At 48.8% G+C, this 26433-nt stretch overlaps 2 non-coding genes and 1 pseudogene across 2 annotated transcripts; 2 read left to right on the top strand and 1 right to left on the bottom strand.

Moving 5' to 3' along the window:
* Positions 1-1621: 1621 nt before the first annotated feature.
* On the top strand, positions 1622-8439 carry LOC120393856 (annotated as a pseudogene).
* A 13418-nt stretch (positions 8440-21857) lies between these two features.
* Positions 21858-21930, bottom strand: TRNAF-GAA. The gene has a single exon. It is a non-coding gene; the product is annotated as a tRNA-Phe (tRNA).
* A 2682-nt stretch (positions 21931-24612) lies between these two features.
* Positions 24613-24686, top strand: TRNAI-AAU. Its single transcript has one exon. It is a non-coding gene; the product is annotated as a tRNA-Ile (tRNA).
* The last annotated feature ends 1747 nt before the right edge of the window (positions 24687-26433 follow it).

A 26433-nucleotide genomic window follows, 5' to 3' on the forward strand; every position in this document is an offset into this window, starting at 1 on the left:
CCCAGTCTAGTGCTCTAACCACTAACCACACTGCCTCCCGTATGGTTTGGTATTACACAGTGAGATGCAAACAGTGCATGATCGCCATTAAAATATCATGTATTAGCCATTGTTGGAAATGAACCCACACTACTTAAACAACTGATTTATCCCTTTATGGAGAAGCCTATGGTATGATATTGCACAGTAGGATACATAGGAATTAAACAGCTGTGTCCTGGCCACTGGTGAAGACAGGATACTAGGTTAGATGCGTCAGTGGCTGATCCACTGTCAGTACTTCTAGTCTGGCATGGTGGGTGAAGTATGTGATGATGGAGAGGTGGGGTGCATTACACTTTTCTGGGAAGCAGTGTTACTCAATCTCTTCACATTAGCAACTCCTTATTCAACGCGAAATTGTTTTGTGACTATTCCCCAGACATTTACTATTGAAAAGTAAAATAAACAAACAAAAACAAACCAATGGTAATATATTTAATCTGTGCCTGTACTTGTTTTCAAAGGTTGACCGAGAACACTTGACCTTGAAGAGTACGGACGAGCAGGCAGTGGGAGAGGGGCTTTTTTTTTTGCCTTTAATCATTAATAATACATAGCTCTTATATACAATAAACTCAGGCCGACCTAGCTACATCACTCAGGGAAGTGAGACGTTTGGTCCCTCTTCCCCCCATGCCGTGGCTATGCCAACCTATGCCCTGGTGTAGACAGGGCTCTGTGATTGAAGAATTCTTCCCAGCTGCCTGCCTGGGGTGGGGTTATGGGGTGCGGAACAATGTTTATGGTGGGGGTGCTGAGAGCCACTGAACCAAACTGTAAATCCCGTCTGTAATGGAACCACTGCAAGTCAGGGGGTGCTGCAGCCCCCCCCCCCCGCAGTTCCAGCACCTATGGGTGAGGATGGCTGACTACAGCGACTGAAGGACCCCTCTGGCCGCCGCAGCGTCTACACCACCGGCGCCCAGCGACAGGCTGCAGGGCCTGGGGGGTGAGGGGGAGCAGGGCCTTGGCATCAGCCCCAGGCAGCGGGGAGGGGGCAGGGAGAGGGGCACCACGGGACGGGCGGAGGGCTCCGGGGCGTGGCTGTAGCGCCACTGGGGTCCTGAAGCCCCGGCCTGGGCCGCGCGTCTCTCATTGGGCCCCTTGGACTCCCGGCCCCGCCCACAGCTAAGCCGCCGTTTTGTTTCCCTGCCCCGCGCTCCCCCCGCGGCCGCGGCTCCCGCCTAGGCAACGAGCGCGGCCAGCTCCGCGATCGGGTCGGACTCTCGCCTCCCTCCCTCCCTCCCCGGTTCGGAATATGCAAATACAGCCACGCTGTGATACGATTGGTTAAATTACCGGCCCACCCGCCGGCGTCAAGTTCTGTTTATGCAAATACAGCGGCATCCTGGAGCTCTGATTGGAGCCCGCCCTCCCTCCGCTCCACCCCGTCCGGCCGCCGGGCCCCGGCATGAAGGTTGGGAACGCGGCCGGCCGGCCCGCCTCCTTCCTGTGTGCGTCACTGAGGGGGCGTGCTCCGCTCGCCGCGATTGGCTCCTGCCGGGGGAGGCGCGGCAGGATTGGCCGGCGGGCGGGAAGGGGCGTGGTATATAAAGTGAGGCGGGGCCGGGGGCCGCTCTCCAGGCTGCAGCTTCGCTTTCGCTTTCTCCGCCTGCCGGAGCCGCTGGCGCTGGCCGGGTAGGAGCGGGGCCTTGTCTGGCGGGTACCCGCGAGCGGCCGCGGCCCGGCCGGGCTCTCGGGGGGGGGGGCGCACCACCTGGGGCGGGAGCGGGGCCCGACGCAGGGGGTGGCGAGAGCGCAAGCGCTAGAGCGCCTGGCTTCCCTGCCCTGTGATGCGGTGGGGGATGCTGGGACATGTAGTCCAAGGGCCTGGCCCACCTGGGGTCTGTGTGAGGTGATGCATGCTGGGGTCTTCACACCCCCGCTTTGCTTCCTGGCTGCTGCTTTGGTGCAGTATGGAGACTTCGCTTCCCAGCATGCACTGTGCCCCCTTATCCCATGGGGCTGGAATGACCTGCTGCTGCATGCCGGGAGGTTCGCTCTGCAGAGCAGGATTCAATTGCAGCTACGTTTTTTCCATCCCGTCATCTTTTGTTGGCCAAATGGCTCAAATTACAACATGTAATACAGGATTCTGTACCCTAGGCATGGACTGTGGCTTGTCTACCGGACTAAAAGGCCATGTGACCTTAAGGTTGAGCTGTAAATGTAGACTTCATGAGTCATTTAGCTACTAACTTGTAAGGGATTTTGTCCTATCAGATAAGCTTTTTTGGTTCACTCTGAGGCCACATGGTATCCTGTGCATGTTGCGTGCCTTTGTTCTAGTAGCTACTCTGCAACTCAACTCCATGTTAAGTAGTGATACTTTGCACGTAAGCAAATAGAAACATGAGCTACTAAACTCATGAAGTTTAAATCTTGCTACTGTTGCTAATGTTTTTAGTTTTTTTTAAAAAGGAAAACATTAGTTCCACTAACTTCTATCTTGTACCTGATGTAGGTCATTTTTAAACATGGGCTAACAAACTGAAGTGTTTGCATGTGTAGTAAACAAGCTTCTTATTACAGGCAAAATGTCTAAGGGGCCAGCAGTTGGAATTGATCTTGGCACCACGTATTCCTGTGTTGGTGTCTTCCAACATGGCAAGGTGGAAATCCTTACCAATGATCAGGGTAACAGGACCACGCCAAGTTATGTTGCCTTCACAGATACAGAGAGGCTGATTGGCGATGCTGCAAAAAACCAAGCTTCAAGGAATCCTACTAACACAGTCTTTGGTAAGAAAAATGAAATGAGACTTTAAAACTGAGATCAGAGTACTTCAATCGTGTAACCATTAAACTGAATAAAGTTGCTGTATCATTGCTTAGCTAGCATAAAGTGTATAGCTCTTCAGCATGTTACAGGGTATAGCATCATGCAGAATTGGGCTCTCTAATTTGGATGTAGATGGAAGTTAGAGGCCTCGCTTCTCCATTGTTTCCATTTTGGCATCAGTTTAGGTAGCAGTGTATTTGCTTTCGATGAACACATTCTGGGAATGGAGGAACAAATGCCATCTTTTTTACAGCACATCCTGTTGTGCAGGTTGGTGCTCAAATTGGCATGAGGCATAAGTTATTTAGACTCCAAGTTTGATTCATAGTCCTTAAGCTAAAATGATCCTAGTTAATTATTATTTTCAGCTTTCATTGAGTTCAGCTGTTCCATTTTAATTAGTATACAGTTGGACTTTAAATCAGTGGTGTTCAACCTGTAATCTGCAGACTGCCTAAGATATCCAGAGCAGTCTGCACATCCAAGGTTGAAAACTACTGCTCTAAATCATGCAACCTCCATTTACCCTATAAAGTGGAGATTTTTGCTGTTGTCCTGATACTAGTAGATAGGATGGCTTAAATGTGCTCATACCATGGCAGGAGTTAAGTCTCCATAATTCCAGTGACCAAAATAGCTAGATATTTGGGGAGCGGAGTTATTGTGGGAGTTGCCTCATGTTAACTTAGACACAGGACATAACTGAAATGCTAATGACAGCATGTGTTTGTAGAATGATGAATTGGAGTTGTTACTGATAATAGTTAACCCTTTTCAGGTGCAAAGCGGCTGATTGGTCGTAGATTTGATGATGCTGTTGTCCAGTCTGACATGAAACATTGGCCTTTCACTGTTGTGAATGATGCTGGCAGGCCAAAAGTCCAGGTCAACTACAAAGGGAAGACCAAAAGCTTCTACCCAGAGGAAATATCTTCCATGGTATTGACTAAGATGAAGGAGATTGCAGAAGCATACCTTGGGAAGGTGAGATTAAGAGCTGAGTTTACTCAGCTAACTCTCCTAGAATTTAAGGGGTTAATAGTTTCAAACCTAGCTTGAGCTTGATTTCATCTACCATGTAGATGAAAGTCTCAGATGATTCTGACTTCTTTCTCCTGCCCATAGACTGTTACCAATGCTGTGGTCACAGTACCAGCCAGCTTTAATGACTCCCAGCGCCAGGCCACAAAAGATGCTGGAACCATTGCAGGTCTCATTGTGCTCCGGATCATCAATGAACCGACAGCTGCTGCTATTGCTTATGCTTTGGACAAGAAGGTGAACAAGCTGTACTATAACACAGCTAAACAGCATAGTAGATTGTTGTTAATCAGTTCAATATTGGTGAGATGTAACATCAGTAACAAAACTCTCTATTCCTTACAGGTTGGAGCTGAAAGGAATGTCCTGATCTTTGATCTTGGTGGTGGCACTTTTAATGTTTCAATCCTCACTATTGAGGATGGCCTCTTTGAAGTAAAGTCAACTGCAGGTAATAACCACGTGGGTGGGGAGGACTTTGATAACTGCATGGTCAATCATTTCATTGCTGAATTCAAGCACAAGCACAAGAAGGATATTACCGAGAACAAGAGAGCAGTTCGCCGTCTCCGCACAGCTTGTGAACATGCAAAGCGTACCCTCTCCTCTAGCACTCGGGCTAGTATTGAGATTGACACTCTCTATGAGGACATTGATTTTTACACCTCGATTACCAGAGCTCGTTTTGAAGAGTTAAATGCTGATCTGTTCCGTGGCACTCTGGATCCTGTGGAGAAGGCCCTGCAGGATGCCAGACTAGACAAATCACAGATCCATGATATTGTACTGGTTGGTGGGTCCACCCAAGTCCCCAAGATTCAGCAACTGCTCCAGGATTTCTTCAGTGGCAAAGAGTTGAACAAGAGCATCAATCCTGATGAAGCTGTGGCTTACGGTGCAGGTAACTCATTCCCCCAATAACTTTTTTGGCTTGTAATGCCAGGTTTGATCATGGGTATAGATGTATGTAAAGTCTGCAAAAGACTAACACAGCACTCAAGCCATGGCTAGTAAGCGATCGTCTCCCAGGTTTACACTTAAATGTTGGTGACCTGTGGATCACAATGGCATCAATGAGAAATCACTTACACTTAGTTGAATACTGTGCATATTTCTTAAATCCTATTGGATAGCATCTTTCCAGTTCACTTGCGTTGATGAATTTGGTTCCAAATTCATCCATACTTTCCACCAGAAGTGGACTGATAGTTAAAATCTTCCGTGAATGTCCGGGCGAGTTAAAAGAAACCTGTCTTTCCAGTGACAGTATTTTACTTTGTAGTGTCTTCACACAGCTTCTTTTTTTTTTTTTCCAGCTGTTCAGGCTGCCATCTTGTGTGGCGACAAGTCTGAGAATGTAGCAGACCTGCTGCTGGTGGATGTCACTCCTCTGTCTCTTGGTATCGAAACAGCTGGACGTGTCATGACGGTCCTGATCAAGCGAAACACTAGAATCCCCATCGAGCAGACTCAGACATTCTCCACTTACTCTGACAACCAGCCTAGTTTTCTGATTCAAGTATGTATCTGGGCTGGAGTAATATTCTTCAAATGGTTAAGGGGCTGCTACTCAATTCCCTTCAGTCTCTGTACTGCAACAAAACTAGCATAATCTGGTCTCAGGTACTGAGAACCTCCAGTTTAAACTTCAAACTCTTCTTGTAAGGAAGTACTGTACTTGTAATGGAAGTTATCTGCTGATGAATGCGCAGGTCAATCTCGGTGAGTAGACTCTCTCTTAAGGCATGGTAGGTTTTGAAGAATCCCTTCCCTGTTTGAGAGTTGATTTGTGAAGGAGTAACTTACGGCTGCTATGATAACATTCCAAAAATCATTTGTAGCTTCTACTAGAGGTTGAAAAACCCATGTTGGCTCAAAGTACCTTCCTTGGATGTCTGAGCGACCATAACACATACTTCACTTGACTTCCTGATCCTCAGGAAAATACTAGTTTGCAAGTAACACAGATTAAACTTCATATAGCAAAATACTTACACTCATCTTGTTGGCCCTTGTTTCTTCTCCGCCCTGCCCCCACCCCCGGCCAGGTCTATGAAGGGGAGAGAACCATGACAAAAGACAACAACTTGCTGGGCAAGCTTGAGCTGACTGGCATCCGTCCAGCTCCAAGGGGTGTACCTCAACTTGAAGTAAAATTTGATATTGATGCCAATGGCATCCTTAATGTGTCTGCTGTGGACAAGAGTACTGGCAAGGAGAACAAGATCACAATTACCAATGACAAAGGTAGGCAGTGCATAGTCCAGGTGGGGTGGGGGAGGAGATGCAAGAGGGCTGCAGTAGTTTGTAGGACTGCATAATGTCACCTGAAGTGGGTGGGTGAGTGCATATACCAGTGATTCGTAGAATGGAAGGCCAATCTTATTGCTCTAGGGGTACTGGAACCACCAACTCCAGCTCCTTTCCCAGAACAACCACCACCTTGCTGGGGTGTACCCCAAGCTAAAGCAGCTGCCTGGTCACCCATTCATGCTGATGAGGAATGTTAAAACCATATTGCAAATTACACAGGCATTACAGTCTGATAAAACCTTAACATTGGCTTGTTTTTTGTTTTGTATTTGTTCCTCTCATCTTCAGGGATACAGTGGTTCTGCATACTGTACACTCCAAAAAGGAAGTATGGGTTGATGTAGATAGTTTGAAGCCTAAAAATCTCATTCCATGAGTACAATATTTCTTATAGTAATGTGGCCTACAAACTTAATCCAACTGACTTACCGTATCTTACAGGTCGCTTAAGCAAGAAAGACATTGAACGCATGGTCCAGGAAGCAGAGAAATACAAAGCAGAAGATAAGAAACAGCTTGATAAGGTGTCTTCCAAGAATTCTCTAGAATCCTATGCTTTCAATATGAAGGCCACTGTTGAAGATGAGAAGCTCAGGGCAAGATCAGTGATGAGGACAAACAGAAAATCCTGGACAAATGCAATGAAATTATCAACTGGGTGGATAACAATCAGGTATGTGAAAATTATAGCTCCATGAGAAGAATTTTCATCATCCAAAAACTGGAATTAAAAGCTCCAACAAAGCTTCCTGACTCATTTTAACCTGACAAGGAACACACTTATCGAAGTGTGCAGCAACAGATGGGCAAGTCTCCTGCCATTGTAATCTTAACTAGTGTCTTTTTGTATTGTAATGGCTTACAGAAGGCAGCAGTACCAAAATCCAAGGTGGGATCCTAGTTTCTATGGGCAGGCTGTAGCTATTGGCCTAGATTGAGTGGCAGGAGATAGCTAATGGTCGCTATGACGAGAGTGACACCAAAGCCATTCGTAGTTTCCACCAGCAGTCGAAAGACTTGTGTTGGCTTAAAGTACCTTTCTTGGATGTCTGAGTGACCATAAAATCTTTCTAAAAGACTTGCCTTAATAAATGGATTTCTCCTGGTGGTACAAGATACAATGTCAGATCAGATTCTAGTTACCAACTCAGCTAAAAGAAAGGGATTCCTGAATATTTCCTTTCCTGAGTGGACATCTTGCACTCATGAATTGAATTAAAAAGCAATTCCTTGCCAAAACTGCTCTGACTGTCTCTTTGACTGGCCTATAAGATGTTAACGCTGTAGATTACATAGGTTCCAAGCTCTTTAGCAGTGGTTACTGTTAATCTGTAGCTTTCCTTCTGCTTAATTTTTTGTCCATATTTACACTTTGTTCTAGATTCTGAATTCCTCTATGTAGCTTGTCAAATGCCTAGCTTGGCATACTACTCTCCCCCACCTATCCTTGTCACCCAGGCAAGCGGAAATTGACTAATAGTGCAAGCCTCCCCCACCCCACATGGGGTTTGCATAAAGTACACTGTGGCTTAAGCTGCCATCTTAACCCTGACCCAAGGTAAATGGGAAAATATAAGCAGTAGGTTGGTTCTTGAGCTGGCTTTCCAGGGGCGCACTTGCAGTGAGTGTACAAATTGTTCTCTATATGTTCCAGGCTGCTGAGAGAGAAGAGTTTGAACATCAACAGAAGGAGCTGGCGAAGGTCTGCAACCCCATCATCACCAAGTGTAGCAGAGTGCAGGAGGGATGCCTGGTGGCATGCCTGTTGCATTCCCTGGTGGTTGGAGCTGCCCGATCTGGAGGGGCCTCATCTGGACCTTGAGGAGGTGGATTAAATGCACAGGAAGCAACCTTCCACAGCTGGCTATTGTAATAAGAGGAGGCCCTGAAACAAAGCCTTGTATTAGAGGCCCAGTATGAAGCCCAAAGCCTGGACTAAAGTAATGGTCAAGACTTTACTAATGTAAAGCAAAGTTAAGCTGTGAGCCAGAGGCAGGCCCTGCTCACAGAAGCTGGCAAGGAAAGAGCAAGATACAGACCTAAAAGGTCCTGGACACCAGGTATCAGACCGTTCCAATACTTGCCCATTCCACACAGATAACAAGGAAGAGGCTGACCCATCCTGAAGATGGGCAAAGGGGTAATATGATGGATAGAGTTGTTTTGTTCATACCAACATGTGTACAAGGTGAGAGGCGGCACCTTGCTACGCAGAGGGGTTGTACCTCAATACGTCAGGACTGATGTATAACTTGTTTGTACCTGGGGATAAGAATGCATCCCTGGGGCAGTGGAGTGTCCTGCCACTGACTGAGCCGGTCCATTGTTGGGGCACATATTTGTAGTATGTCCTGTAGAGTCTGCTGGAAACTATTACTGTGCTTCGTTTGACAATAAACCTGGCCGGGTGCCTTATTAGAATCTGCGGTCCTTGGAAGTTCTCTCAGGGTCTGCTGTCAGCTCTCTGCAGAGCCAGGGTAGCACACAGAGGGAACATGCATGCAGCCAACTGATCTGAACATTGAACAGAGCAGAGTACCACACTGGTGGCATCTGACACCCAGGGGCGGCTCCAGGCCCCAGCACACCAAGCGGGTGTGGGGGGCACTCTGCCGCTGGTCCCGCGGCTCCCATGGACCTCCTACAGGCGTGCCGGCAGAGGGTCCGTGGGTCCCGCGGCTTCAGTGGACCTCCTACAGGTGTGCCGCTGTGCTTGGGGTGGCAAAATGTCTAAAGCCGCCCCTGCTGACAACAGCTATTTCTTAGCATCGAAGCAGTTGAAGAAAACTCCATTTGAGCTGCTATATAAATTGTTTCTGGGCATTTTAGGCATTCTAAATCCTTGAACATGTGCACAGGGATGGGAAGGTGAACACGATTGCACTTTATTAGAGGGGGGTGGGTGTGTGTGTGTCCCACACCTATGTCTACGAACTTTTATGTAGCCTGATGCACAATAACGAATGGCATAGGGGTCTTCCCACAGACTAAGTACACCACAAGAGAGTGATATGCGTACATACCTGTCATCAGTGTGTACACACACGTGCACCTATGGATTAACTGTACTCTAATATTTCTGTGGGTGAGGAATGAAATCTTAAACTTTAAGTTTCAAGGGAATTAGGCTAAACTTGGTTTCCTTAAGTTTTATTCTTATTTTGTGTATTAGGTTTTGATTTAAGTTAGCCAAGTAAAACCCTAGTCAGCTTTAACAGCTCTTAGCATTTTCTAAGCACTGCATCCCTCACTTAAGAATTGAGAAACCTGAACTGCAAGGCTGGTCCTGTGTCTCTAACCACCAGGTTATCAAGGAAGGGTGTGAGTACATTAACCAAAACTTTGTTGCATATAATACTATATTCTCATATGTAACTTTTTAAATAGCAGTAATGCAATTGTAACTTTGTAACTTTTGAGTATTTTACCATTTACTTACTAATATTGATTTTAATAAAAGTCTTTAAAGCTATATCTGTCTCAGTGTGAGTTTCCTGTCATACCCTGAGGGTCCTTTATAAATTCTGTGCAGACTGATTCAGGACAAAACTTTGATCTTCTGATCAAACAGATTGGTGAGCCTACACCCATACTTAATTATTAAGATCAAATAAAATTACATTAATAAACTAAATTCCCATATTATCCAACTATATATTAGTACACCTTAAATCCGGCTACAGGCTGGTGAGCCAGCCAGGAGTCTCAAGGAGTGTGTGACAGGGATTCCAGGCATCCTTAGACCCCCTGAAAATCTCACCTGAGACATAAGTAAAGAGTTAAAGTTGCAAGGAGTTAGAGAGCAAGAGTTGTGTGTCTTGCTAACTCACTGTTAAGAACACAGGAACCTGATTTCCTGTGGCTGCAGCTTGGCAGCAAGACCAGTATTTCCATTGTTTTGTGGTTTAACTTAGTTTTGATGTATCAGTTTTGAACTTTATCTTGCAAGATAAAGTAGTAGTGATGTTGTTAAATGTGTTTAAGGGGCTTTGCTGGAGGTTGAAGTTGTAACAGATGGTACCGATTAAAAATATAAGCAGTAGCACCGGCCCGCTGACCCACACTGAGTGGTGGTGGGGCAGTTAATACATGGATTTATTAATTGCCACCAAGAGGCTGCAATAACTCAGAACTTGTATAGTTCTTCAGTCCCCACAACTCTCCCAGGGTGCACCTCTGATCCATCTGCCTCAGTATCTCCAGTTGTTTGGCAGGTCCCGACAGAGGGGAAAAGACCTTTCAATCAGCTATGAGCCATCAAGGGAAGAGAGGGGAACATGCCCCCCCCATCTTTTACTTGGGACTTATTGAACTAGGTAGAAAACCAGTTTGGGGTATTGTTTCCTCCTTCTGTGAAAGGACGCCTTCAGTTACAGAATAAAGCAACAGAACGTTCATTCTAGTTTATTACATAAGCTAGTGAAGTGTTAGAATTCAAATGAGTTCTATGTTGGGTTAAGGTGAGTGGAGTAAGGGCAAGAGTAGAGTCCGTTGGAATTGCCCATAGCATGGCTTTAGAAAACCTTGCCAGAAAATACATTCAGGAACATGGAGGAGGTTTAGAACAGCTAAAGAACAGCAAGATATCTAAGCATTGTAAGCATGGGGTTTTGTGAGTAATGTATTTGATGTAGAAACAAAGCAGAAAAAAAGGCTAAACTGGTGAAGAAAATAGCTGTTAAATGTCTGCTAATAGTTTGCTGGTGGAACCCTTCTGCCCCTCGAGTTGGCAGCAACAAGGGCCGGGTTCACTATCCAGGGTTCTGTTTCAATAACAATGCAAAACCGGCTCGAGCCCCACCCAGTGACCTGGGACAATTATCTACCCCCGGGCGCCTCTAGGAGGCAATACTTCCCCACTCAAGCACAGAGTCTGAGTGTAGCAAAATCCTTTTAATAAAGGAGGAAACAATGTGGCATCATGTGGGAAACACCACAAACAGGATTATAACACAAATCATGAGCAAAGACCCATCTCCAAGTACATTTGGCAATGTCCTTTTCCCCTCAGGGTCTTAAGTCCAAATCACCCCAAAGTCCAACAACCCCAAAAGTCTCTGTCCCTGGTCAGTGCCACCCTAGAGTTCAAAAGTTCATTTGCAGTTTTACCCCCCCCAGCCTGGGTGGAAATGGGGGGGGGGGCACACAGGGTGTAAAGGGGCATTTTATGTGGGCTGAGGCTAACTGCCCTGCCTCTCCATGGAGATCTGCTGCAGCCGTCACCATGAACAGCTCTGCTCCGCTCCACCAGCCCTCCCATGAACTACTCCAGCTGTCCACTCCCTCCCCTCGGCCAGGGTTTAGAGCAATACAACCTTTATTAAAGTAAAATAGTAAACAGGGTTTACTTTAAATAATCTAAATCTGTCCTAATTTTAGTATTAAATCCAAAGTTCTTAAAGATCCCATCAATAACCAAAACCTAAATGAAAAATTGAAATAAACAATGTTTAATTTAAAACCCAAACATTAAGAAAAACTTTGTTTTTAAAAACAAAAACTAACAAATGCCATAAATTAATAATTTCAACATTTTATCAAAAAGGTGTGCTACTGCAGGATGAGAAAAATAACAAAATAAATAAGCCTGACCACTAAAGCCTCCTATAAAGGAATTGAATCCTTGAATACTGGCCAAACCTGTATAAAATATGTAGAATTATGTCAAAACTGGTGTTGCAGGTCAGCCATTCGAAGCCAGCAAATGTCAATTAAAAGCTCCATTCCAACTAAAAAAGACAAAACAACCCAATAAACCAAAACGGTCACAGCCTGAAACAAACCTACACAGAAGCAAAATTAAACCTTTGCCAACACTGGAACAAACAATGTAAATGTCTAATTCTAACTTCTTGTTTCTCCCAGGAGGAAAGTGTTTTGCATCCCAGTAACCAGGCTGTCACTGCAGCTTTCCTTTCACTAAATAAGATTTTTACCAAATATAATTTGCCCTCAGTTTTCTCTATGAGAAATTGAAATTGTATCTTTGCACTAGTATCCCAAGTGTGCAAGTCCATCCCCTCAGAGTAGCCCCATCCCCTGAGCTCAGGGGAGACTCCCAACTGGTTTGTGCATTTGTAACCTTGGGGCCTGAAGCTGATGAGAGAAAGGGAAGTGAGCAATCTTGGAGCTTTCCGATACCCCCTGCTGGGAGCAGAGGGAATTGACTGAGTGATGTCCTGGCTAATTTTCACCTTGTTCTCTGCCAGCAGGCTCCACTGGAGAGCTGGGGAGTGACTTGACCATGGCAGCACCCTATGTACATTTTGGGGCCATTGGGGTGAAATGTGAGTACTTTTGGGGTTGGGACCCACATGAGAAGGGATGTGCACAAACTGGAGAAAGTCCAGCAGAGGGCAATAAAAATGATTAGGGGGCTGGGGCACATGACTTACAATGACCTACAGGCCATATCCTGTATGTTAAGCTAAGGCAAAGTGAGCATATCTATATTGTGACCTTTTACTCAGAAAGGAAACTTGACCTTTATCTTGTTACTTAAATAGAGAAGTACCCACGCCTGTCTAGACCAATCGACAATGGAGAATGGCATAAGGGGTTTTTCAGTGTTGTACCCACAGAATTAACAGGTACACCAAGAGGGAACTTATGTGCATATGTACATGTCATCAACACGCACAAACATACTAGCCTATGAAGTAAGCATACCCTAATGTTTTGTGGATGGGGAATGAAATTTGGGCATAGGAGGAAGGATTTCCGGCGCTTGTGCCCTATGAAAGAGGTAACCCACCTCGCTAGAGCACGTCGCTCTGTCATTCTAACTTACTTCCTCCACTCTCTCTCTATCTACTATCAGTAGGCGCCTGTACTTGTTCTTAAACTTTAAGTTTCAAAGTAACTCGGCTAAGCTCAGTTTCCCTAAGTTTTTATTTGTTTATTAGGTTTTGATTATAAGTTTAACATAGTCAAGTGAACCCTAAGTAACATTAGCTTTTTCTAAGCACTGCATCTTTCACTCAAGAATTGAGAAACCTGAACTGCAAGGCTGGTCCTGTGTCTCTTACCACCAGGTTATCAAGGAAAGGTGTGAGTATATTAACCAAAACTTTGTTGCATATAATGCCATATGTATCTTTTGAATAGCAGTAATGCAACTGTAACTTTGTAACTCAATTATATTAAATAAAATGTAAGCTAATAAATTAAATTTTCATCATATTTTCCAAATTAATATTATTAGTACACCCTAAATCAGGCTACATGGGACAGAGAATTGGAGTGCAGGGGGATGAGGGCACTGGCTCTGGGGGTGCAGGCTTTAGGGTTGGGTTGGAATGATAGGTTCAGAGGGCAGTAGAGAGCTCAAGCTTAGGGCAGAGAATTGGGCTGTGAAAGCTCTGGAACAAAGCCAGTAAAATGAGAATTTAAACATGAGAAAGAAAAAGATCAGACTAGAACAAAAAATGGTGGGGGTTGAAAAGTTTGAGATACAAGTAAGAAAAAAACACCCCCCTACCCCAGAGCATTTAAGAACTAAATGAGAAATACCTCTCCCCCGCTGCACCAACAACTCTAACAGGAGCTGACTGAGGAAGAATCACCACTTGCCAGCAGTTTGGTTTGGTCTGGAATGGACCATGAACATCTCATTCCCACAAATCTGGTGTGTCTGGCCTGGGACAGGGGAGGGGCTCCTCTCCTCTCCATTGGGGACATGGCGGGATGAGAGATGTGTCAGGGCTTGATGGGAAATCATTATTTCCCTGATCATGTGCCAGTCCTAGTCCTTGCTGACCCAAACAAACCGTTTATCCTGCATGCTGATGCCAGTTTGGAGGGCCTATGAGCACTCTCGTACCAGGAAGTGGAAGGCAAATGTAAATCTGTGGCCTTTGCCAGCTGAGAACTGTCAGACAGCGAAACTCGCTATCCCATCCACCAGCTGCAGTTCTTGGCCTTGAAATGGGCCATCACTGAGAAATTTTGAGACTACTTGTCTGCTGCTCAGTTTCAGGTATGAACAGAGAACAATCCACTGACTTATGTGTTAACAAGGGCTAAGCTGGATGCTACAGGGCAGAGATGGGTGGCTACTTTTGCTAGCCATAACTTCAGCATTCAATACCAATGAGTTGGTATAACAGGGAGTGTGATTTATCAGGACCACCAATTCTTGGCTGGGGGGAGGGTGTAAGCAGGGTCAGAATGAACTCTACCCTGCCATCTGTTGGTGTTGTGTTGTAAAGGCATTTAGTTGCTGATGTGCATGGTCACACCCACCCTGCATTGCATGATGGGGGTGCTTGTCCAAATGGTGATTTTGGCTGCTGTGGGATCCCCAATCTCTTTCTTATTAGGGCAAGAGTAACAAAGTGTAGTGAACCTGGTGATATGAATCAAGGACAGTAGAACGGAATTTAGCAGTTCTTGATTTCTGGACTCACCAGAACCCACATGAAACTCAGTATACAAGGGACATGGGTTCCAAAGCAGAGTGAATTAAAAGAGATTGAAAATCAATATTTGCACTTAATACTAGGTTTCTTTTAAAATTTCTAAATGCAGATTTTATGATTTTTTTTTCTTGCTTTAGTTAAAAAAATATAATTATTTATGATAGAGAACATTTAAAAACTTTGATGCTTAAGTGTACATTTTAGATACAATTTAGTGGGTTGTCTCTTATTTCACATAAAAGCCAAACCTGGCAGAATAGTTTAGCTGGAAGAAAAAGCAGAGCAGAATTGTTAGTCAATAGTCAGTGGGTGGGTTTATGCAAATACTAGACTCATGGACCGGAGAAGGGGCGGGGGGGGGCACACACACCATCTCTGAAACTAATGCTTGCTACTTCACTCCATAACACCACACACAGAGCAGCCCTTTACCTCTCAGGACCAAAAGACACCGTGAAAGAGATCTAACAGCACAAGCTTACAACAAGCAACTGGAGCACAAACAACAATTTTAAGGATTCAAAACCACCTCTGTCTTTCCACACCAGGGACAACAGAAAGGACCAGCACCTGCAAGAGACCACCAAACATCCATTCCTACCTCCCACCCCATTTTGTCCTTTGGAACCCATGCCCCTTAATGGTGAGTACTTTCCAGGACAGGGTGACGCTCTCAGGCCTCAAATGCCAGGTACAGTTACTCTGTCCTTGATCCGAAATCAACAGGAAAATACACTGGATTACTCCTGCCCCAATAAGAAAGAGACTGGGGATCCCACAACACCTGAAATGACTGTTTGGACAAGCACTCCCATCATGCAACCTGAGGTGGGTGTAACCATGCAAATGACATCAGCCCCAAAAGGCCTTGACAACACATCACCAACAGATGGCAGGGTAGAATTCATACTGACCCTGCCTCAACTAGATTGTGGCAAAGATTCCAAAACACCAAACATTAAACCTCACCAAACATGGGTCAATCCATCCTCATCGTCAAATCTGCTTGTTATACTCCACACCTGAACAGTAGCCCTCCTATGGACAACATACCCTCCTAATTCAGAGTCTGTACGTTAACCTTTTACCCCAGTTGGGGCTATTGCAGATTATGTATTCCTTACGCCACCCGATCTTAAACAGAACTTCGCACCCTTGGATAAGCTGTACGTTGTTCCCTGAGCACCAGAAACTTCTACGTCTAAACTCTGTACCGTACACATTTTTTCTTTGAACGTCATCTTAATAAAATGTTGACTTTTGTTTGAGATCGGCTCCTGTTCCTTTGCAAGGCGTGTGCGTTCGCTCCGGGTTATAGTCTGCTAATACAGCGAGAGGGGGAGGATATAGCCAGATGCGCTGCCTGCTGCAGACACGGATCCAAGGCTGAACCTCGTCCCCCACAAGCTGAAGGCTTAACTGAAAACAGTTTAAGAAGTGCTCCCGTCTCCGGCACTCAGCTACCCAGCTCCCAATGGGGTCCAAACCCCAAATAGATCCCTTTTGCCCTGTAGAAGCTGTAAAATCCTGTGACCAGGGCAGCAGCCTAGCAGCCTGCACATCTGTCTGCCAGCGCGAGAGCACGTAGGGCACTAATCTGGATAGTGGCAGCTGGGTGGCAGGGGGAGGGTGTAAAAACCAGCAGAGTGGTGCAGCGGGAGCGTGCTGGGCCCATAACCCAGAGGTCGCTGGATCGAAACCATCCTCTGCTAGGTGAGCGCTTGTTTCTTTTCCCTCTGGGCCTTCAAGCCAGGCGGTGACCAGCAGAGCACCAAGAGCCTAGGCCATGAGGCAAGAGGTGGCTGAGGCGAAGCGGCCTGCCAGGGAGCTCCCTGGCACCTCTGGCTGCCTGGGCTGAAGGCAAGAGGCAGGCCTGGGCGTGGCGAGGGCCTCCTGTCCCGGAATGAGGCTGCAGTGCTTCCTGGTCCCCTTTTCCCACCACCCCGGCAGGCGGCTGCTGCGGGAGAACACGAGGGAGGCTCTGGGGGCGCTAGGCAGCGCTGTGTGTGTGGCTGTCAGGGGAAAGAGCCGAGGCTCCGGACTCAACCTGCCATTGACTCGCGTGGCTCTGCGCGGCCGTCAGCCGGGGAGGGGCGGGCCAGGCCGCGGACGTGACTCAGGCTTGGGCCGCATGGCCGCGCTTTCCTGACGAGGCATGAGGCAGGCCAAGAGCTTTGCACAGCGTACAGGGAAGTGGGAGGGAGGCGTCTTTGAGCCGGCCTGTCTCCTCCGCTTCTCCCTTGCCGCTTGGGCGGAGGCGGGAAGGGAGCGAAATGTTCCCGGCTGAAGGTTTTGCACTCGGCCTTGAGGATTAAACCTGAGCCTCCGGCACGGCTGCTGGGAGATGCGCTTTTGCAGCGCGGCCCCGACACTCTTGTAGGCAGCAGGTGAATCCACTGTGTCCAGGAGGGAGCCTTCGAGGCGGCAAAAGGGGGACATCACAGCTCCCAGCAGACCTTGAGGAGCCCATGAGGAGCCTTCAGTGGCATCCCTGGGGGAGCATAACCCCCCCTCCTTTCCATTAACAGCTGCACTCACTGACCCATGAGACCACAGAGACACCTACCAGCAGCTGGTTTGCCAGGGCCGCTGCCCAGCACCCTGCAGCGCTTCCTGCCAGTGCCAGAGCTCACCAGGCACTAGGCTGGAGCCAGGGCCGCTAGGCGCTGCTGAAGAAAAGCCAGCAGAGGGACACAGTGGAAGCGTCCTGTGCCCAGCACACAGAGGTGGATCAATCAAAACCCTCTTCTGCCAGCACCAGGCCTCCTGCTTCTCACACTGGGCCTGCAAGCGAGGGGGCGGCTGGCACAGCGCCAAGAGTCTAACCTGTGTGGCAGGAGGTGGCTGACGCCCGCAGCCTGCTGGGGAGCTCCCAGAAGTTATTAAGGGACAGAGACTCCTCAGTGCCCTTAGTAACAAGGGTTTGGGGTTCCCCAGGCCAGGGGTCACTATGTCTGTCTTATAACCCTGGGTGTCAGGTCGCAAGTCTAGGGCTTGGCTACACTTGCAAGTTTGAGCGCATTAAAGCAGCCCCGGGTTCCCTATCTCCTGAGGTGTCCACACTCGCAAGGCACATGGAGCACCTGGGCTCTGCAGCTGGAGCGCTCCTGGTAATCCACCTCCATGAGAAGCATAAAGTTCACTTTGCCTCGGCTGAAATGCCCAGGTGTGAGTGTGACGACGTGTTGTATTACTGCACTGTGACTGGCCTCTGAAAACGTTCCATAATCCCCTGAAGTCAAGTGCCCACTGTGGTCATTGTTTTGAAATCGGCATGCGGATATTCCCTTTCAAAGCTCTGTTTCCGACAGCCGGCTGCTTATCTGCTCCGGGACAAAGCAACCATTACTGGGGAATGCTGCTGCCGTTGTTGCTGGGTGTGTGTGTGAGAGAGAGTGGTGGGGGAGGGGTGGTCTGCTGCTGTCCGAACACACAAGACAGCATGCTGACACACTCTCAGACCCCCAAAACACACTGTCTCTCCCCCCACATACACACTCCACCCCCGCCCCCCATTTGAAAAGCACATTGCAGCCACTTGCACACTGGGATAGCTACCACAGTGCACTGCTCTCTGTGGCATTTGCAAGAGCTGCTAGTGTGGCCATTCCAGTGCACTTGCAGCTGTCAGAGTAAACACACAGCAGCATTTTCCCTGCTGTGGTCTCCGAGGGCTGGTTTAACTCCCAGCGCTCTACATCTGCAAGTGTAGCCAAGCGCTAAATTTGCCAAGCCAACCTACATAACACCTAACATATTTGAACCTCTTCTTTTCACACGGTTGCTCAGTCTCATGGGCTGCTTTGTCTCCAGACAGATCCATTCTCTTTCAGAACAGCCTTGCTCTTTCTGTCTGTGTCAGAGTAAACACTCCCCTTCACTCTATTCTCAGACAAACACTAGTGTTAGAAAAATAGGCCAATGCAAGCCTGTTAGCAAAACTAGGCCCTTAGCATGGGTAGACTCAAGGCCCTTAGCATAAGTAAAATCAAGGCCTTGAGATGCAAGCAGAGAGAAAAGCCTGTGTCAGCTATTATCAGTTTAATGCTTGGTTTGTACTAGTCCATGCTTATCAGCAAGGCCCACGCTTGGCGTAACATATGTGCAGCTGTCTTTTTCTGCTTATGGCCAAAAGCAGTTAGCCTAATGGGTCATTTTCTCATGCATGAAGCCAAGAGTAGTTAGTATGATAATATAAGGGGTTAAAGGGGATATCTTATGTCTTCCTTACAATGATAAATGTATCCGTGCAGCTGCACTGTTATCATGATGGATGTATCCGTGACAGTTATGCATATCTTGTTCCTTTTTGATTGATATATGTATTCTATGTACTTCAATATTCCCTATAGATACATTTACAGGACCTATAGGGTCAGCCAAGTAACGCAAATAAGACGTCAACAAAGTTGTTTGTTTCGGGGTATAAAGGTAAGCCCATCCGGCCATGTAAGGTGTGTCTCTCTCGGGCATTAGCCGGGACGAGAACACCCGCTCAGCTGATCGATCAATAAAGCTAATGGTACTCGTCTACCTGTTTCCGTGCTTCCTTGGCGTAATTGGGTAAGCTCCAGGGAGAATCGGGCCCTTTTGGCTAACACTAGTATTAACTGTTTGCTACTGATGGGTTTAGAAAGCATTTGTCAAATGGAAGATTCTGTTCCTGGAGGACTGTTCTGAAGATCCAGTACTTTATACAAGAAGAGAGGAGTTTTTCACCCCGGATGGGCCTTGAACCCACAATATCTGGTTTAGGAAACTAATGTTTTCACCATTAGGCCACTGAAGAGCAGTAGAAAGGTAGATGGAAATTCCCTCTCATAATTGCACATTTCTCACATTCACTCAGAAGCCAAATACCCCATTTAATCGCCTTACAGAAATGTCTGTATCCCCTGGCAGCGAGGCAACTGGGCAGGTCGCTGACAGAGCTGAGCACCACCTTTCTGCCAGCCATCGTTAGAGAAGAACCCCACCCTGGAGTCACCCCTCCCTCCTTCAGCACCTCCACGGCTGTGGCTCTGAGTGGTAGTAGGATGATTAGAGGGTGAATCCGGGACTGGAAGGGGGGTGAGGTCGGCCTGTAAGGAGTAACCAGGTGGGGCTGACCCAGGGGGAGGCTGTGGGCTGCTGGTCAGTTTAGATCAAAGCTGCACAGCGACCTGACACCCAGGGTTATACCTCGTCAGGAAAGCGCGGCCATGCGGCCCAAGCCTGAGTCACGTCCGCAGCCCGCCCCGGCTGACGGCGCGCAGAGCCACGCGAGTCAATGGCAGGTCGAGTCCGGAGCCTCGGCTCTTTCCCCTGACAGCCACACACACAGCGCTGCCTAGCGCCCCAGAGCCTCCTCGTGTTCTCCCGCAGCCGCCTGCCGGGTGGTGGGAAAAGGGGACCAGGAAGCACTGCAGCCTCAGGCCAGGACAGGAGGCCCTCGCCACGCCCAGGCCTGCCTCTTGCCTTCAGCCCAGGCAGCCAGAGGTGCCGGGGAGCTCCCTGGCAGGCCGCCGCCTCACCCAGGAAATAAGGAAAAGGGGATGAATAAAGAAGTCAGGAAATAACAAGGAAATGAAGCAACAAAGAATCCTGTGGCACCTTATAGACTAACAGACGTTTTGCAGCATGAGCTTTCGTGGGTGAATACCCACTTCTTCGGATGCAAGAATAACTCTGAGCGGTATCTGAAGAAGTGAGTATTCACCCACGAAAGCTCATGCTGCAAAACGTCTGTTAGTCTATAAGGTGCCACAGGAGTCTTTGTTGCTTTTACAGATCCAGACTAACACGGCTCCCCTCTGATACAAGGAAATGAAGAGGTTTGTCGAACGGGTTTCTGCCCCATTTACCATCTTCTCAGCTACCGCTCAGAGTTAAAGACCTAGAGTCGACCTATCGGCATAAGTACAGATGGTTGGATGGGAATTAAAAGGAGCTGCTGTCACAAGTGTTAGGTGCCTGCAAGCAGCATGCAGAGCGTTTAAAAACACCGCAATTAGAGGCTCAGATGAAACGTTTGCCCTAAATCAGAAGCGACAATAGGACGACCAGCAGAACGCCACTCTAGGTACATGGCAGAGTAATGGAGGCCGTTAGAGGCAAAAAGTCATTCCTCAAAATTTGGAAATCAGATCCTAGTGAGGATAATAGGAAGGTGCACAAACTCTAGCCTGTTAAGTGTCAAAGTCTAACAAGTCAGGCCAAGAAAGAATCTGAGAAGCAACATGCTAAAGACACAAAAGCTAAGCATAAATCCGGTCAATGCGAGTCCTGGCCTGTCCCCGCAGAAAGGTGAACCCCCTCTGTGGCTGGAGTGAGCTCCTCTAAGCCGACCTGCGCCAGGTAGTGCTCATTGTAAAAATGTTTCCTCTGACGGTTGGGAAAACGGGACCAGCGGTGCTCAGGCCGGCTGACACAATTAAAATCCCCCCCAACACCAAACATCATGCAGCCCAGAGGAAGGGAGCCTTTGATCTTCCCTCTCATGCCTTAACTGGGGACCATACACACTAATATAGCAGTAACCAGTGCCACAGAGCACAAAGCCACCAGTAATGCCCTCCCTGGTTGGAGCTCCACCACCTTCTGTACTAGCACCGCGAATGTGAAAAACAAGACTCCAGCCCCATCGTTCTTCCCTGGCCAGGAGGCCCTTCCTCCAATCACCCTCTGCCTATTGAGCTACCCTAGAGTTGTTAATGTGCATTTCCTGAACACTCACCATGGCCAAGTCCAGCTGCTCCAAGGCACTGAACATCAAGCGCCTCCTCCTGGGCCCCCAAATCCCTTCCACCTTCCACACGGCCACTTTTACAGATGCCCCTTCCCTGGTACTGCCCTTGCTCAGCTGCACAGAGGAGCTTCCATCCCCAATCCCTGCCTGTCACTGCCCAGCAGCCCTCTGGCACCATTCCTGAGGGTCACCCTGCCTTGCTGTCTTCCTGCCATGTTGGGAAAGACAGATCCCATCTCTCCTTGGTAAAAGTCAGGTGGGCCAAGTAGGGGCAGAAGCCCATTCTATGTTTTCCTACTGCAGAGCCCAAGATCAGAGACTCACCATCAGTGCCACCCACAGGGGAGGCAAGTGGGGAAGTTTGTTCCAGGCCCCACAGGGGCCCCATGAGAATACAATGTTGCAACTTTTTTTAATGGAAGGGGCCCCCAAAATTGCTTTGCCCCACAGCAGCTCTGCTCACCTTGGGTGCAAGTACCACTGGGCTGCCAGAGAACAAGCTGCCCCCCTGTACAAAGAGAATAAAAGAACCTGTCAAAGCCTGGGATTGAACCAGGAACCTTTAGATCTTCAGTCTAATGCTCTCCCAACTAAGCTACTTTGGCAGCCGTGGAGCAGTATTTTGGCCTGTTGCTTCTCTGCCCGGGATGTTTTTGCAGCAGTTGCACACAAACAGGACGTCATTGTGAGCGGCCCATGAAGACAAGACTCGCTTTTGCCTGCCTTGCTCAGCTTGACTTGCTGCCTCACCCTGTTCCTGCCCTAGTGCCCGGGTTGACCTGGTGGTGGAAGGGGACTGGGGGCCAGTGGCACAGGGAGGAAGTTGAGCTGGACCCTGAGCTAGACTAGACCCTGGCAGTGAGAGTCTGGCCACCACTTGCCGCCCCACCCTGTTGTCCTGGCTTCCCCCACTGGGCGTCATTTCTGGAGGGAAGTGGGGCTTCTGCCTCCCCTCCCCGATTTTCACACCGCAGAGGAGTGCGGACAGGAAAACGAACGGCTGCTCCACACCCCCACCGGAGGAACCCGGCGCCCTTAGCTGTGGCGAGTAAGAAGTGGCTGTTGGCTGACAGGGCCTGTCCCCGAGGAGCTGGAACAGCAGCTGCCGCCTCCCCCTCAGCTCCAGGCTGTGGGAAATGCTCATTGCCTGGCTGCATGGGCGGCTGCTGCTCCGTGCTCTGGAGAGCGTCTGTATTGCTCTGTCAACCCCCCGTCTTCACTGAGCCAGTCTGGTAAGGTCCCAAGTGCCCCCTCCGGCCTGGCAGCTGAGAGTCTGTGCAGACATCAGCCCCCCTGCCAGCCCCACAGGCAGCAGCAGCGCCAGCCCCCCAGCACCACAGGGGCACTCAATGCACTTCCTGTGGGGAAATGGCTCCTTGGCGTCCAGCTGCTAGAGTGAGAGCCAGGAGAGAGCAGTGTCTGGCTCACCGTGGGGGAGAGAAGAGACCTGGTGAGTGCAGATCTCCCTCAGCCTCCCCCGCAAGGCTGGTCAGTTGTATTGTCACTGTGATAGTCAGTGCTTCCCTTCAGGGCCGGCCCTAGAGGGATCCGGGGTGTGGGACAAATACCCCCTTTCCTCCCCAGGCCCTGCCCCCACTCCACCCCTTCCCCCAACCCCCCACCCCGTCCCATCTCTTCCCGTCCCTGCCCAGCGCCTCCTGCACCCCACTGAACAGCTGATCACTGGCAGGTGGGAGGTGCTGAAGGGGAAGAGGAGGAGCTTGTCTCCAAGGCCTGTAGTGGGGGGGGGGGGGAGCTGGCTGCCAGTGGGCGCTGAGCACCTATTTTTTCTCTGTTGTTTCTGCAGCCCCGTAGCTCCCATGGAGTCGCTGACTCGGCTCCTTTCACACTCTAGAGAGAGGAGCAGAACCAGGGCTATGGCTGATCTATGGGGCACCAGGTGAGTGGCAGAGGCTTCAGGCGCTGAGAGTTTGCCTGACCCCTCAGGGACACAGTGTGAGGGGGTGTCCCAGGGATCTCTATGAAAGGAGCAGAACAGGATTTACTGGGGGTGGGGAGAGAATTGAGAGTGTCTCAGGGGTTGTACAGAGGTATTGCCCGGGTGAGGGACTGGCTAAAACACAGGCCTCGCTGCGAGCAGGATTTGAACCTGGATTTCAACGCCAACAGCTTAACCACTCGGCCATCACAGCTGTAAGCACAAAATTGCCTCAATGCCAGAGAAACTGGTAAATAATCCCAATGCCCAGGCTTGAAGTCATCTGAACTACAGAATTCCCACCGCAAACCTGGCTCCCAAAGACCAGGGGGGATTGGGGGTTTGTTCCCTTTGCTTAGCCATGTGCAGTTGCAGGTGCTATGCTGAGGTTGTGAGTTCAAACCTGGCCTAGAGCACTGGTTTTCATTAACCAAGTGGCTTCACCCCCTTATTTACTCCTCTGGAATGTAGAATTCCAGCCCAGGGGACACTGAGGCAGGGGAGGAGTCAAAAATGCCCCCTTCACTTATTACCTCCTCTCCAGAGTGCAGGTCAGAATCTACAATCCTTTCTCCCCCACCAGCCCCTGTGCCAGGATCCCTCAAGCAGAGCCTGGAGTCCTGCCCATCCTTGACCCCTGAGCCTGGAGGGAGAGAAGCAAGGAGCCATTGTTAGAGGGCTTTCCCTTCCCCTGCCCACTTCCCGCCCATCTCCTCATTCCCTTCATGGACCCCTGGGATGTGAGTAATTCTGTATTTGAGTGGCTCTCCCTCCCGGCCAATGAGCTTGGCGTAGACTAGCAGGGAGGGAGGAGGAAAGGGATTGTGCTCCAGTGAGAGCTCAGAAAGAAAGGTGCAGGTCCCCCACTAGAGCCCAGCCCAGCAGAGCACAGCAGAGCAGAGCAGGCTGGAGAATGTGTGTATGGGTCTGACTACTTCTCCCATGCTCTTCCATTTGAGCTAACTTCCCCCAGCTGTCGCCAGCCTCCCAGTCAGCGCAAGGGGGAGAAGGGCCGGGGAGGAAGAGCTTTGTGCTCCACAAGGGCTGGCTTTTTGGGAGGCCAAGCGGGTAGAGGGATGGAGGCCACTGGAGGAGCTGAGCCGGCTGACTGTCCATGGCTTCTAAAAGAAGGGCAAGAGAAGGTCCTGTGGCTGCCTTGCTGCTGGAGAATGCGGGCGTTGATCCCGCTGCCTCTCGCATGCGAAGCGAGCGCTCTGCCACTTCAGCTAATTCCCCTACCTTGGCAGGCTGTGTCTTGATCCATCCATTCGATAATGGAGGCCACATCGTTCCCCGCGCCAGCCGGTGACTCCTTCCAAAAGGGTCAGGCAAGGGAGCATTTCCCATAGGGCGGCTAGCTCAGCTGGTTAGAGTGTGGTGCTAATAACACCAAGGTCATGGGTTCAAGCCCCATGCTGGCCACTGTGGGAGGGAGAGGGTGGCTTCTGGTCTTCTGGCTGACTGCTAGAGGTGGCAGAGGCTAAAACCAGATTTCCCTCTAGGCTGAGCTTCAAAGTTACAAAAAACAGGACTAAAACTCCCTCTTATCATAGGGAAAATTCACAAGCTAAAACAAAAAATAATCTAATGCATTTCCTTGCCCTTACTTACAATTTTTGTAATCTTAGATGCTCATTTCAGGTATGTTTTCAGGAGATGTTTTTCCTTCCTGGTCTCTCTCTCCATCCAGAGAGGGAACAACAAAAAGAGTACAAACAACACCCCCCCCCACCCCCACCCCTGATTTTTTTAAGGGTTCAGTCCTGAACAGGACAAACGTATATATTTGAATTTGGCAAAAGAAAGCTTCAGCATCACTGGCATGACAAGCGCAGAGCTCAGAGTCCTCACTGGAACACCACAGGGTATGACATTCTTGGCAGAAAGAATATACACATTGAATTTCTGGCAAGGGACACCCAAAAGAGTCTTGGCAGGACAAAGGGCCTAGGGTTCATTCCTGGCATGACAAGCATATGGGGATTACATTCCCCACAGGGAGACACACAGCTTTAAGGGAACACATGAATTTGGTAGGGCTCTATTAATTAGTCTTAGCTCCAACACCTCGCAATCTGATGACCACGCCTATCTTAGCAAGCAAGGCTTTCTCTTAGCTGATCACTATTTGCTAGCCCTCTGGTCCCTTGACCATACTCTGGACTTTGGGTCTGGAAAAGAGCTGGCAAAAGCCATAAACCAGGTTGTTATATAAACTGCACACGGCTTCGGTGGAGCTCCGGGAGCAGCGGACCCTCCTCAGGCATGCCTGCAGGTGGTCCACCGGAGCCGCAGGACCGGTGACAGGCAGAGCGCCTCCCGTGGCGTGCTGCCCTGCTTGAGGTGGCGAAATGTCTAGAGCCACCCCTGCTTCACATTCAGTAATGTCAAAGTTCTTGGTTCAGGCTTGTAGCAGTGATGGAATAAACTGCAGGTTCAAATCAAGTCTCTGGAGTACATCCACAGCTGGGAGGGGTCATTCAGTCCTTTGTAGAGAGCTTCAGTTTGTAGCAAAGTCCCTCCGAGATATAAAGCAGGATTGAAGACAAGATGGAGACGAGGCATCAGCCTTTTATAGTCTCTTGCCAAGTGGTCTTTGCTTTCTTTATCCAGCATGTGACATAGAAAAACCTTAAAGTTCTGTCCATAGGCAGGTCCCTGCAGACCTTGCTGAGGCACAAGGCGTATCTGCCTTCTCTCAGTGGGTCGATTGTACAGCTGATGGTCCTTAATGACCCATCAAGCAGGCTAGACAGAACTGACACCAACTTGTCTGGGGTGTTCCCCGGAAGCAAAGAACAAGTTTGAAATACGGGCAGCATAGAGCCAATATTCATAACGTCAACTACAAAAATGATAGCATCCTTATAAGCAGCCAATCATAACTTCTCCATAGACCCCTTACACAACAACCTTTCTACCATATTGGCTGCAAATATAGAACAGTGGTTGCAACGGTGATCTATACAGTTACAGATTATGTCAATAACGTCACAGGAGGTGACACGGCATCAGTGAGACTGATACTGGAATATTGCCTCCAGTTTTGATGTCCTCATTTGAAAAAGATGTTGTGAAATTGTAGCTGGGGCAGCAAAGAGCCACCAAATGTTCTGAGGGCTGGAGAAAAATGCCTTCTAGTGAGCTATTGAAAGAGCTCAATCTGCTT

Source organism: Mauremys reevesii, unplaced genomic scaffold (assembly GCF_016161935.1).
Source record: "Mauremys reevesii isolate NIE-2019 unplaced genomic scaffold, ASM1616193v1 Contig35, whole genome shotgun sequence".
Taxonomy (NCBI): domain Eukaryota; kingdom Metazoa; phylum Chordata; order Testudines; family Geoemydidae; genus Mauremys; species Mauremys reevesii.